This window comes from Gossypium raimondii, chromosome 11, assembly GCF_025698545.1.
Source record: "Gossypium raimondii isolate GPD5lz chromosome 11, ASM2569854v1, whole genome shotgun sequence".
Classification (NCBI taxonomy): domain Eukaryota; kingdom Viridiplantae; phylum Streptophyta; class Magnoliopsida; order Malvales; family Malvaceae; genus Gossypium; species Gossypium raimondii.
In genome coordinates, this window is record NC_068575.1 from 26429884 (window position 1) to 26443737 (window position 13854).

The following is a 13854-nucleotide window of genomic DNA, read 5'->3' on the forward strand; positions in this document are numbered from 1 at the left end:
AAAAATACGAAAATAATTAAAAGCGGGCAAGAAATCACTTACAATTGAGCTTAGGAAGTTCAAGAACCCTAGCTATGGTGACATGAATTTTTTGGCAGCAAGCGTCTGATTTTAAGAAGATGAACACTTGTTTTCATCTTTATTTTGTCTTTATTCAATTTGGACAAAATGCCCTTGACCCATTACTTAGATATTTTTCTAGAAATACCCTTTTGTGTCCATAACACTAATTTATGGTCTAATTGCAACATAAACACTTCCAATTTCATGCAATAATTCAATTAAGTCATTTAATCACTAATTAGACACACTTTGCATTTTTTCAATTTAGTCCTAAAATTCAATTAAGCACTAAAGCATTAAAATTTCCTATCCATATTTTCACACAATATTTCAATCAATCAGTAACTAATAAAAATTTATAAAATTAAACTATTTCACTTCGGATTTGGGGTTACGAAACCACTATTCCGATTAGGCCCTATTTCGGGCTATCACAACTTCGATATCGATAGCTCCGTACAGAATGGCACCAACCGAATTAAAAAAGTTGAAAGCTCAGTTGTAAGAGTTGACAGATAGAGGTTTTACTTGACCGAGTTTTTCTGCCTAGGGGGCACCGGTTTTGTTTGTGAAAAAGAAAGATGGAACTGTGAGAATGTGCATCGATTATCGACAGCTCAATAAAGTGACCATCAAGAATAAATATCCTCTGCCACGAATAGATGATTTGTTTGATTAGTTGAAAGGGCTATAGTGTTTTCTAAGATAGATTTGAGATTGAGTTATTATCAGCTGCGAGTTAAAGACTCTGATGTGCCAAAAATTACATTCCGAACAAGGCACGGGCATTATGAGTTTCTAGTTATGCCTTTCGGACTAAGGAATGCACCTGCTATTTTTATGGACCTAATGAATCGGATCTTGAGATCGTATTTGGATAGATTCGTTGTTGTGTTTATAGATGACATCTTGATCTATTCCCTTGATGAATCTGAGCATGCTAAACATTTGAGAATAGTGCTATAGACTTTGTAAGATAAACAACTATTTGCAAAATTCAGTAATTGTGAGTTTTGGTTACGAGAAGTTGGTTTTCTGGGACATATTGTGTCAGTATCAGGTATTCGAGTCGATCCGAGCAAGATTTTGGTAATATATGATTGGAAGCCTCTGAAAAATGTATCTAGAGTTTGAAGCTTTTTGGGACTCTCTGGTTATTGCTGACAATTCGTAAAAGGTTTCTCAATGATTGCAACTCCGTTGACAAGACAACTTTAGAAAAATGTTAAATTCGAGTGGTCAGAGAAGTGCCAGAAAAGTTTTGATCAGCTGAAAGCTCTTTTGACTGAAGCTCCAGTGTTAGTACATCCAAAATTAGGTAAATAATTTGTAATCTATAGTGATGCATCGTTGAATGGTTTGGGCTGTCTTTTGATGCAGGAAGGCGAAGTCATAGCTTATGCCTCGAGACAATTAAAGCTGCATGAAAAGAATTACCCGATGCATGATTTGGAATTAGCAACTATCGTGCTAATGTTGAAGATTTGGCGCCACTATCTGTTCAGTGAGAAATGTCATATTTATTCTGATCATAAGAGCTTAAAATATTTTATGACTCAAAAATATCTAAATCTACGACAGCGAAGATGGTTGGAATTGTTAAAAGATTACAAGCTAGTGATTGACTACCATCCGGGAAAGGCCAATGTTGTTGCTGATGCTTTAAGTCAGAAATCTTTGTTTGCTCTAGTGCAATGAATACTCAGTTAGCTCTATCTAATGACGGCTCGATTATAGCTAAGTTGAAAGCAAGACCGTTATTAATACAACAAATTTGCGAAGCTCATAAAGTTGATAATGAATTGTTAGCAAAACGAGCTCCATACGATTTGAATTCTGATTTAGAGTTTCGAATTGATGTTAATGATTGTTTAAGATTCATAGATCGAATATGTGTACCAAGAAATTTAGAGTTAATTTAGATGATTTTAAATAAAGCTCATAGAAGTCATTTGTCAGTTCATTTGGGAAGCACGAAATATATAACAATCTGAAACAACTTTACTGGTGGTCTGGTATGAAACGTGAAAATGGGATAGAGTGACTTGCCTCTATCTCCGAAAAAGAAAGATGCGATTTGTGTTATAGTTGACACATTGACGAAATCAACTCATTTCATTCCAGTACGAACGAACTATTCGCTTGATAAGTTAGCTCAGTTGTATATTTTTGAGGTTGTGAGATTGCACGAAGTACCTATTTCTATTGTTTTGGATAGAGATCTGAGGTTCACATTACGGTTTGGGAAAAAATTGCAAGATGCACTAGGTACAAAGCTACACTTCAGTACTGTTTTTCACCCATAGATGGATGGTCAATCTGAGCGAATTATTCAAATACTTGAAGATATGTTACGATGTTGCGTTCTTGAGTTTGAAGGTACATGGGAAAAGTATTTGCTATTGATTGAATTTGTGTATAATAACAGCTTTCAATCGAGTATTAAAATGGCACCTTACGAAGTCTTATATGGTCGTAAATGCGGAACACCTTTGTATTGGACTGAGCTCAACGAGAGTAAGATTCACGAGGTCGATTTGATTAAAGAGACAGAACAGAAAGTGAAAGTGAAAGTGATAGTCTGAAAGCAGCATCATATCGTCAAAAATTGTATGCAGACTTAAAATGAAAATATATTGAGGTTTAGATTGGGGATTGAGTGTTTTTGAAAGTATCTCCGTGGAAGAAAATACTTAGATTTGGCAGAAAAGGCAAGTTTAAGTCTGAGATTCATCAGACCTTATGAGATTATCGAATGGGTTAGACTAGTGGCATATTGACTGTCTTTACCGCCTGAGTTAGAAAAGGTACATAATGTGTTTCACGTATCTATGCTCCAATGATATCGATCAGATCCATCAAACGTTAGTTCCCCTACCAAGATTGAAATTCAGTCAAACTTATCGTACAGTGAAGAACTAATCTGAATTCTAGCCTGTGAGATCAAAGAGTTGAGAAATAAGGGAATTGCACTTGTAAAATTATTATGGCATCAACACAGAGTTGAAGAAGCAATATCCGAACTTATTCACTGGTAAGAATTTCGGGGACGAAAATCCCTAAGGGGGAGAGTTGTAATTGCCCGATTTTGGCTAAATCAAAACAATGGTTTTGGAACCACAAATTTGAGCTCGTAAAATTATTTTAATATTATTTTTGGTATTTACAATATGTTATTTAATATGTGTGAAAATTTCGTGATTTAATTTTATCAATTGGTTAGTTAATTTGATAAAAGGACTTAATCGCATAAAATATAAAAGTTGCATACTATTTGTTTAAAGTGCTTAATTGCTATGATTAATTAAATTAAAAGTTCTTATAATGATATTAGACCATTAATTAGATAGTGGATGATAATGGCTTGGAAAAATTGAAATACTGAATTAGTAATAAGGTTAATTAAGTCATTTAGTAAATAAATGATAATTAAATAAAACAAAAAGTCATTTCTTCATTATCACTTTCTTCTAACCAAAATTAGAGTGGAGAAAAGCCATTTTCAAGCTTTCAAAGTTTCAGCTACTTCATTTGGCTAAATTGGTATGTATTTTGTCCTGTTTTTCATGATTTCTATGTTTTTGGTATCGTTGCAGCTAGTATTAGCTAGCCCATGCCATAATTTTTGAAGTTGTCAATGTTTTTGTGAAGTGCCATTGATGAATGTTTAAGTTTTTAAATGTTTGATAATGAAAAATGGATATTTGTTGATAGATTATCATATTTTGTTAAGTGATTTTTGATAAAAATGTCAAATAGGGATTTATTTGTGAAATATGATAATGTGTGGTAAAATGTGTGAATAAATGACAAATATGGGTTGTTATGTGAACTAGGAAAATTTGGCTAGCTTAGGAAGGTATGAAATTGCATGAATTTTGTGTATTTGTGAAATAGGGACTAAATTGTAAAAATGTAAAACTTTGGGGCAAAAGTGTAAATGTGCCCAAATGTGTGTTTTGGATTAAATTGAATAAAGTAGTGATTGAATAAGCTGAATTTGATATTATATAGATCAAGAAAAGAGGAATTTGGACCTGGATCGGGGGAAAACTAAAGTTATCGATGAAATGACTCGATTCACCATTTTAGCATCCCAGGTAAGTTTGTACGTGATAAACATTGTTACAATTATGCTTTTATTGCTTTGATAATGCATAAATTGTATACACGAGATTATGGTTATGTTTGACGATAAATCAACTATGTTTAGCTTTTAGTGTACGATTCGTGATAGCTTCGGCTATTTATGGCACTTAGTGTGCGATTGGGAATAGCTTCGGCTATATATGGCACTTAGTGTGCGAGACTAAGATAGCTTCGGCTATGTAAGGCACTTAGTGTGCGAGATTATAATAGCTTCGGCTAAGCGATGGCATTTAGTGTGCGAAACATTGAGTATTTGATAGTGTTACGAGAAAGTATGAGTTCGTTATGAATTTGTACAGGTATATACATGATAAGCTTATGGAAGGTTTGATATTATTATGAATTATACATTAATTTGTTCAAATTGATGATTTGTGTTTTATGAATTGTTGAGTATATTTAGTACGAACTTACTAAGTTTTGTAGCTTACCTTGTTTGTTTTTCCTGTGTTTTATAGTGAATTCAAGGCTAGCTCGGATTCGGGAATCGTTAGATACTATGTCACACTACCCAACCATCTATTTGGTACTTTTGAGTTATGTATATATGGTATATGACATGTATAGGCTAGTGTCAATAGGATATGTTTTAAGATATGAAATTAGCCATGCGAAAATAGCTTGATAATGATGTTAATGTTTGTGTTTATGAGGCCATGTAATTAGTTCATTTTGGAAGTATGTTATATGGTATATCTTGTGTGATAATAAGGATGTTCAAATATGCTTGCAGATTTATCTTCTTAATGTTTGTATATGGTTTTTAAGTTATGCTTGAATGTGTTTAAATGCTTGTTTATAATTGTCTTAATGGCAACTGAATAGGGCTACCCATTGTGCTATAAATGTGTTTCAAAGGTATTAAAGTATGGTTGTTTCGCATATCACAATGATATCCTAATGTGGTTGTTTTTACATGTTATAATGTTTTCCAAATGTGGTTGCTTTGCATGTATTAATGCTGTCCATTTTGAGCATATTAATTCTGTCCATTTCTGGTAAAAGTCTATGCTGTCCGAATGTTATTAATGCTATCCAAATTAGTGCGTAAATGTTGTCCATTTTCGGTACAAGTCAATGCTGTCCAAATGTTTCTACTGTTGTCCAAATATTTGTGAATTAATGATGTATAAATGTTGTAAATCAAAGCTATTCAAAAAAGGACATGTTTCCTATGATTACCTAATGTAAATGCTTGTTAATGACTTATGTTTTGATGTGTAAATTGCCTTGCAAGTTGTTTTGTAAATGTTTAAAATTTTATTTGACCATTAGGTGAGATAAATTATTCGACTATAGTATTTGGTTCATTTTGATAAGCATGAAATTTTGATAATTGGCAATGTATATAGATTATATTCAATGATTTGTTAATGTTTGCTAATGAATCATATTTGGTTAACTAATAAATAATATAATAAAATTAGTTTTAACTTGTTATGTGAAAATGCATAAGTACATAAAATGGTTCGTATAATAATTAGTCATTAAAATAGATGTATATTAAAGAATGAGGTGATATGATTAATAGGCTTGTTTGAATTATTTGGTTATGTGCTTTATATATATATATGAATTTGACATATATGAATGAGTGAATGGTTGCTATCCGAATTTGATAACTATTGTAAAGAAGTCAGTATAATTTCGTGTAAGAATTTTAATAAATGATCGTGATAAACTATGTCCTGTTTTGTAATACCTCGTAACCCTAATCCGGTGACGGATACGAGTTTGGGGTGTTACAAGTTATATCACACTATCCATCAGCTTTTCTGGTACATTTTGTTGTTTTAATTTTGATTATAATGACATGTATAGGTATTTGGTTAGTGTTGGCCATGTGTTTTGGTTGTTGAAATGACCAATTGTTTTTGGCTTGTGATTTGGCAGTTTGATGATGAGATAAACTTAGTATATGGAATGTGAATATTAGCTTTCTTATGGTTGATGTTTGGAATTGATGTGTAATGGCACTTTGTTTGAATGGCTTATATAGTTTTAGATGCTAGTAGTTGAATGGTATAATTGGTTCTAATTGATAGTTTGTGGTAAGTTAATTCAGTAGCTTCAATTGATGCAATCATGATTGCAATTTAGTTGATTATTTTGGTCAAATGGATTACATGATTATACATGTTTATATTTTGTCATTTGAGGTGCCTAAGGGCATATTGGTTGTATGAAATTATACCCTATGAATATGACGTGATTATGCATGATTTTGGTACATTGTTATGGCTTGCGCATATAAGCATTTTTGGTTGTAGGTACATGACAAGTTGGGTGAAAAAAATGGCTTGTAAAATGGCCTATTTTCGTCCACACGGGTACGGACACGGGCGTGTGTCTCAGCCGTGTGTTACACACGGCTACGTGTCGTGTGTCCCCTGTAGCTTTCAAACGGTTGCAAATCAAGTAGTTACACAACCTAGCACACGGCCTGGCACACGGGCGTGTGGGGTTACTTCAAAGGGTACATGGCCTGGCACACGAGCATGTGACTTGGCCATGTGACCCAAGTTAGTGAGTTACACGGGCACAGACATGGGTTGGGACACGGCCGTGTGTCCCTACTTCGAATGCCCACACGGCTGTGTGACCCCTGTTATGTTGAAAGTTTTCCTTGTTTTCTGAAAAATTCTCTGAGTTTCTAATTGAGTCCTGACTTATTTATAACGCATATTTTGGGCCTCGGGGGCTCGTATAAGGTACAATATGTATTATTTTACTTGGTTTTAGTATGTTCATTCATATGATATGAAATGTTTGAAATTTCTGTCCATTTGGATTGTAAACTCCGGTAATGCCCCGTAACCCTATTTTGGCTACGAATATGGGTTATGGGTGTACATTTATTGGTATTAGAGCTACGGTTTAGTCGATTCTCAGACTGAACGTAGCATGTACGAATCTAGCTATATATTCTATTATATAAATTGTGATAGTGTGATATCTCTTAACCGTTTTAAAACATGTTTTCTTATAGCAATGACATCTAACCGAGCTAACTCCGATGAAGTAGAGGGTAACGCTCAAGCTTCCGTTCCTAGAGTAGCATTGAGCGGTACAAGGCCTATATATGAGGGCCGGTGAGGAGAGGCTAAAGAAGCTTTCTTCTAGATGGTGAATAAATGGTTCACCGAGTTTGTACGAATGAACCTGGGTGCTCAACAACCTCCAGCCCATCCTGCTCCCCAACAAGTTCCCGTTATTCCTCAGGGTTTAGAACCAATCCGAGTTAGTAAGCCGCCTATTGATAAGATCCGTAAATACAGGGCTAAAGAATTCTGAGCTACTCTTGAAGATGATCCTTAGAGAGCTGAATTCTGGTTAGATAGTACAATCAGGGTTTTCGATGAACTATCTTGTTCACGGCCGAGTGTGTCAAGTGTACGGTATCGTTATTGAAAGATTCAACTTACCAGTGGTGGAATATGTTAATTTCTATTGTGCCGAGAGAGCTAATTACTTTGGAATTCTTCCAAACTGAGTTTCGAAAAACATATATTAGTTAGAGGTTTCTGGATAAGAAATGTGAAGAATTTCTCGAGCTTAAACAGGGCCATATGTTTGTATCAGAGTACGAGCGGGAATTTGTTAGACTGAGTAAATATGCCCAGGAATGTATTCCGACCGAGGCTGCTATGTATTAGAGGTTTGAAGAAGGGATGAACAAAGACATAAAACTTCTAGTTCGAATTCTTGAGCTGAAAGAATTCGTTGTATTAGTTGACCGAGCACATAAGGTTGAGGAACTGAGTAAAGAGAAAAGACATGCTAAATTTGAAGCTAGAGACTCGAGAAAGAGGTTGATTGGGAAGTCATATAAGTCAGCATCAAAGAGATCTAAAGAACATCACTACCATTCTACAGCTTTAGTGGGATATTTTAGTAGAGACAGAGGTACCCGATGCTCTAGTCCAAAACCTCAAGCTACATCTGTAGTGAGTGTGGGTAGTGTTAGAGATGTTCGGCCTGAGTGCAAGCACTTTAAAAGACCACATTATGGTGAGTGTCGATTAAAGAATGGAGCATCTTTCAAGTGTTGCTCCTTAGACCACTATCTTACAGATTGCCCAGAGAAATCTGAGAAAGAGAAAGCTCAAACCACAAGGCCGAGGAACACTATTGCGAGAGGTAAACCACCTCGTAATCCCAGAAATATGAGTGGTAGTTGTGGTGTTACAAAAGATTTTGCTGTGAGATCCGAGGCACAAGCACCAGCTAGGGCTTACGCTAATCGCGTAGGAGAGGATGCTTCTGCGCTAGATGTTATTACCGATACTTTCTCTATTTTTGATATTGATATTACTACTTTGATTGATCCTGGATCCACTCATTCACATGTGTGCACGAATTTAGTGTCTAGTAAGAATTTACTTGTTGAGTCCACTAAATTCGTGGTTAAAGTATCGAACCCCCTAGGTCGGTATGTCCTAGTTGATAAAGTCTACAAGAATTGTCCTTTGATGACTCGAGGTTACAGTTTTTTGACTGATTTGATGCTACTACCGTTTGATGAATTTGATGGAATTTTGGGCATGGATTGGCTAAATCTACATGATGGGACTGTAAATTGTAGACGTAAGCTGATAGTATTAGAAAGAAAATATGTTTTCTTCCTACTTATTAGTTAATTTGTTCCCATTTAATTATATTTAGCACATATTTTAGTATTTTAAGTTCAGTAATTTACATTTTATGACTTAGTGGATCTTAGCTTATTTACCTTTAATTTTGTCATATTTTGGTACTGATGCCGCCGCATGAGTAATTTCAAATTACACCCAAAATTGTCGCTGCACCTGACAACTGTTCGGAGGAACAAAACTGCGTGAGCTGTCCAATCTGGTACAACTAACTTGTACGTATAGAGGCAGCATGATTCTGATGAAAGGACAGCTGGGCTATTTGGGAAAAATATAAATATTCACATAAAAAAGAAAAAAAAAAGGACGGAGCTTTTTGGATCATCTTCTTCAACCTATCCCTTGAAGCTTTCGGTTATGGTGGCTTAAGCTTAGACGAGTGAACCGACGTGAAAAGGGTGCAACTTAGCTCTTGATGAGGAGCCCTGAGTGCGACACAAGAAGGAATAGATAGATTCAAGTCGATTTGTCTAGGAATAGTATTCTCTACTTGTTTCTTTTATTTTTCTTTTCTAAATGCTAGTGATTACTTTCTATTTCATGTTAGTATGGAAGTACACATGATTTCTGGGTTAAATATTATTTTATTTAATCTTGCTTCTACGGTTTAATCTTTAGGTTTGAATGTTTTTAGTATGGAAATGTTATTGCGGTTACTGACACTGGAAGGTGCAGTGACAGTTCAAACTAATAAGCATGACAACAGAAGTTGCTTGAGGATTAGAGGAATTTAATCCACTTGTTCTTAATAGTTTTCCATTGTCATCATCAGAAGATGTGGCTAATGTACATGTTTAAGTCTTTGATTAAATATAGAAGTTAATCTTGGTAAGATATTCATTGCAATTTAATGCATCGACAATCACCTATTCTTTTATACCTTATGAGCACTTAGCATTCTATAGAACACGTTGGGGATCCCAGTTTATTATTATCATATTTTATCTTATTATTTTCAAGTTATTGCTTTGACAATTACATTCATAATTTATCTCATTCCTATCTATTTATTACACTGACATTGATAGACAAAAGACAACCATCCTTGTGGGATCGATATTTTACAGACTCACATCTGTCTACTATACTTGCATCGACAGTGTACGCTTGCACATTATTGTTGTGACATTAAACTGCCGATCATAAGCTTATTGTATTAAAATGACAGAACGGTGAGATGCTTCGTATTGAACCAGATAGTCCAAGTGGGTTGCCAGTGGTTATATCAGCTATGTTAGTGCAAAAATATATGAGAAAAGGTTGCAATGCTTACCTTGCATATGTGTTGGATACTAAAGTGTGTTAATCGAAGCTTGAATTAGTGCCAGTGGTATGTGAGTATCCTGATGTATTCCTAGAAGAGTTGCTTAGATTATTGCGAATCAGAGAGGTTGAATTTTCTATTGAACTTCTACCGGGGACATCACCGATATCGATAGCACCTTACAGAATGGCTCCTACAAATTTAAAAGAGTTGAAAGCACAACCACAAGAATTGACAGATAGTGGTTTTGCTCGACCCAGTTTTTCACCTTGCGGTGCACTGGTTCTATTCGTTAAGAAAAAGGACGGATCGATAAGATTATGTATAGACTACCGTCAGGTCAACAATGTTACAATCAAGAACAAATATCCACTGCCTCGTATTAACGATTTGTTCGATCAGTTGAAAAGTGTCATGGTATTCTCAAAGATTAATCTTTGTTTTGGCTATTATCAACTACGAGTGAAAGATTCGGATGTACCAAAAATTGCATTCAGAACCAGGTATGGACACTATGAATTTCTTGTGATGTCATTTGGTTTAACTAATGCACCTGCAGTATTTATGGATTTGATGAACAAAATCTTTAGACTGTATTTAGATGGATTTGTTGTGGTACTTATTGACGACATTCTAATATATTATCGAGACAAGTCCGAGCATGCTGAACACTTGAGCATTCTGATAAACAATTATTTGCTAAATTTAGCAAATGTGAGTTTCGGCTCCGAGAAGTCAGTTTTCTGGGACATATAGTATCGACTGAAGGTATCAGAGTTGATCCAAGTAAAATTTCTGCAATTGTTGACTCGAAACCACCAAGAAATATGTCTGAAGTTAAAAGTTTTCTGGGATTAGCCATTTTTACCCAAGATTCCTCAAAGGGTTCTCAATGATAGCTACACCGATGACATGACTTCTAGAAAATGATGTGAAATTTGAATGGTCTAAGAAATGTCAATAAAGTTTCAATCAGTTGAATGTACTATCGACCGAGGCATTAGTTTTGGTTTAGCTCGAATCGGGTCAAGAATTTGTGATTTCCAATGATGCATCTTTAAACGGCTTAGGCTGTGTTTTGATACAGGAAGGCAAAGTAATCGCTTATGCTTCCAAATACTTAAAGTCGCATGAAAAGAATTATCCGACACATGATTTAGAGATGCCAACTATTGTGTTTGCGTTGAAAATTTGGCGACACCATTTGTTCGGAGAAAAGTGTCACTTATTTACCGATCATAAGTGTTTGAAGTATTTAATGTCACAAAAAGATTTGAATTTGAGACGGCACAGATGGCTCGAACTGTTAAAAGGTTATGAGTTGATCATTGATTATCATCCGAGAAAAGTGAATGTAGTTGCTGACACTCTGAGTAGAAACTCTTTATTTGCTCTACAAGCGATGAACACACGACTGACATTATCTGACAATTGTTCGATCTTAGTTGAGTTGAAAGCTAAATCTATGTTTTCACAGCAGATCTATGAAGCTCAGAAATGTGATATTGAGTTGCTAGTTAAAAGGGCACAGTGCAAGTCGACTTCTGATTCAAAATTTTAGATAGAATCCGATTGTTTTTTATTGTTCAATGGTAGAATTTATATATCGAAGAATCCATAGCTTATTCAGAGAATCTTGTATAAAGCTCATAATAGTAGCTTGTTTGTTCATTCGGAGAGTAATAAAATGTATAGTGATTTAAAATAGATGTACTAGTGGCCGGGAATGAAAAGCGAGATTTTTTACTCTGTAACTAGATGTTTAGTATGTCTGCAAGTTAAAGCTGAACATCAGGTACCTTCTGGATTATTGGATTAAGTCATGATACTGGAGTGGAAATGGGATCGAGTTACTATGGACTTCATTTTGAGTGTACCCTTATCTCCAAGAAAGAAAGACGTCGTTGGGGTTATTATTGATCGTTTGACGAAGTCTGCACATTATATTCCGGTACGTACAAATTTCTCCCTTTACAGATTAGCTGAGTTATATGTTTCTGAGATTGTCAAATTACACAGAGTGCCAGTTTCCATCATCTCAGATAGAGATTTGCGGTTTACATCACGATTTTGGAGAAAGTTACAGGACGTTCCAGGTAGGAAGTTGCATTTTAGCACTAGATTTCATCCTCAGACCGATGGTTAGTCCAAGCGAGTAATTCAAATTCTCGAGGATATGCTTTGTTGTTGTGTTTTAGAGTTCGAAGGCAACTGGTAGAAATATTTACTGTTGGTCAAATTTGCATATAATAACAATTTTCAGTCAAGCATAAAGATAGCACTGTGTGAGACTCTGTATGGTTGTAAATGCCAAACTCTATTATACTGGACCAAGCTTAGTGAGAAAAAGATACACGGGGTTGATTTGATTTGTGAAACTAAAGATAAAGTAAAAATGATCTGAGATAGTTTGAAAGCAGCTTCAAATCGTCAGAAATCATATGCGGATATTAAATGTAAAGACATAGAATTTCAAGCCAGTGACAGAGTATTCTTGAAAGTATCACCTTGGAAGAAATTTCTTTGGTTCGGTTGCAAAGGAAAGCTAAGCCCGCAATCTATTGGGCCGTATGAGATTACTAAAAGAATCGGACCAGTTGCGTATCGATTAGCTTTACTGTTAGAATTAGAAAAGATTCATAATGTCTTCTTTCACGTGTCTATGTTGCGACGATATCGATCTAACCCTTCACATGTTATCTCTCTGACCGATGCCGAGATTTAGCCTGATATGTCGTACAGTGAAGAACCTGAGGAAACCTGAGGAAGCTATGAGAAAGCAATATCCGAATCTCTTTTTTGGTAAGATTTTTAGGGACAAAAATCCATTTAGGGAGGGAGAGTTGTAACAATCTGTTTTTAGTGAAATCAGAACAGTGGTTGTGATACAACAAATTGAAGTCAAAAAATTTACTTTATTATTATTTTATTGCCTACAACATGATAGTAATACCGTATAAAAATTTAGTTAAGAAATTTTACCGCTTACATGCTCAATTTGATAAAAGGACTAAATCATGTAAAGTGCAAAAGTTGAGCTATAATAGCTAAAGGTATTAAATAGCTATAGAACTTTAAAGTGAAAGTCCTTATATGGTAATTAGACCATAAATAAGATAGTGGAGTACGATGGCTTGGCTTTTTGTGTAATTTTTAAAGTTTTTAAAGATTAATTAAGTAAATTGGTAATTAATGATAATAAAAAATAGGTAAAATGCTTTCATCTTTTCATTTCATCAAAACACCACCAAAAATTCTTGTTCTTCTAAGCAAGGGATTCGAACACCTTCATCTTTGCTAATTGGTATGATTTTGTCCCATTTTTAAATATTTTTATGTTTTCGAGATCGTTGTAGCTTAATCTAGCTAGCTCGGAGACTAATTTGTGAAACTGTTAAACTGTTAGGGTTTTTCCATTGTTGAATATACATGATTTTTTGTTTGATATTATAAAATGGATGGTTGTTGTTAGATAAATAACTTTTGTGAAAAGATTTTTTATGAAATTGTCAAATAGGGATTAAATTAAAAATAGAAATTTTTACATGGTGAAATTGTGAAATAAATGAAATATAGGGCTTTCTAGGGACCTAATTGATATTCATTTGTAGTGGGTTGTGGTGGAATTTCATGAATTTCCATTTGTATGAGCTAGGGACTAAATTGTAAAAAATTTTAAAGTATAGGGGCAAAATTGTAATTTTTCTAAAATATGATTTGGGCTAA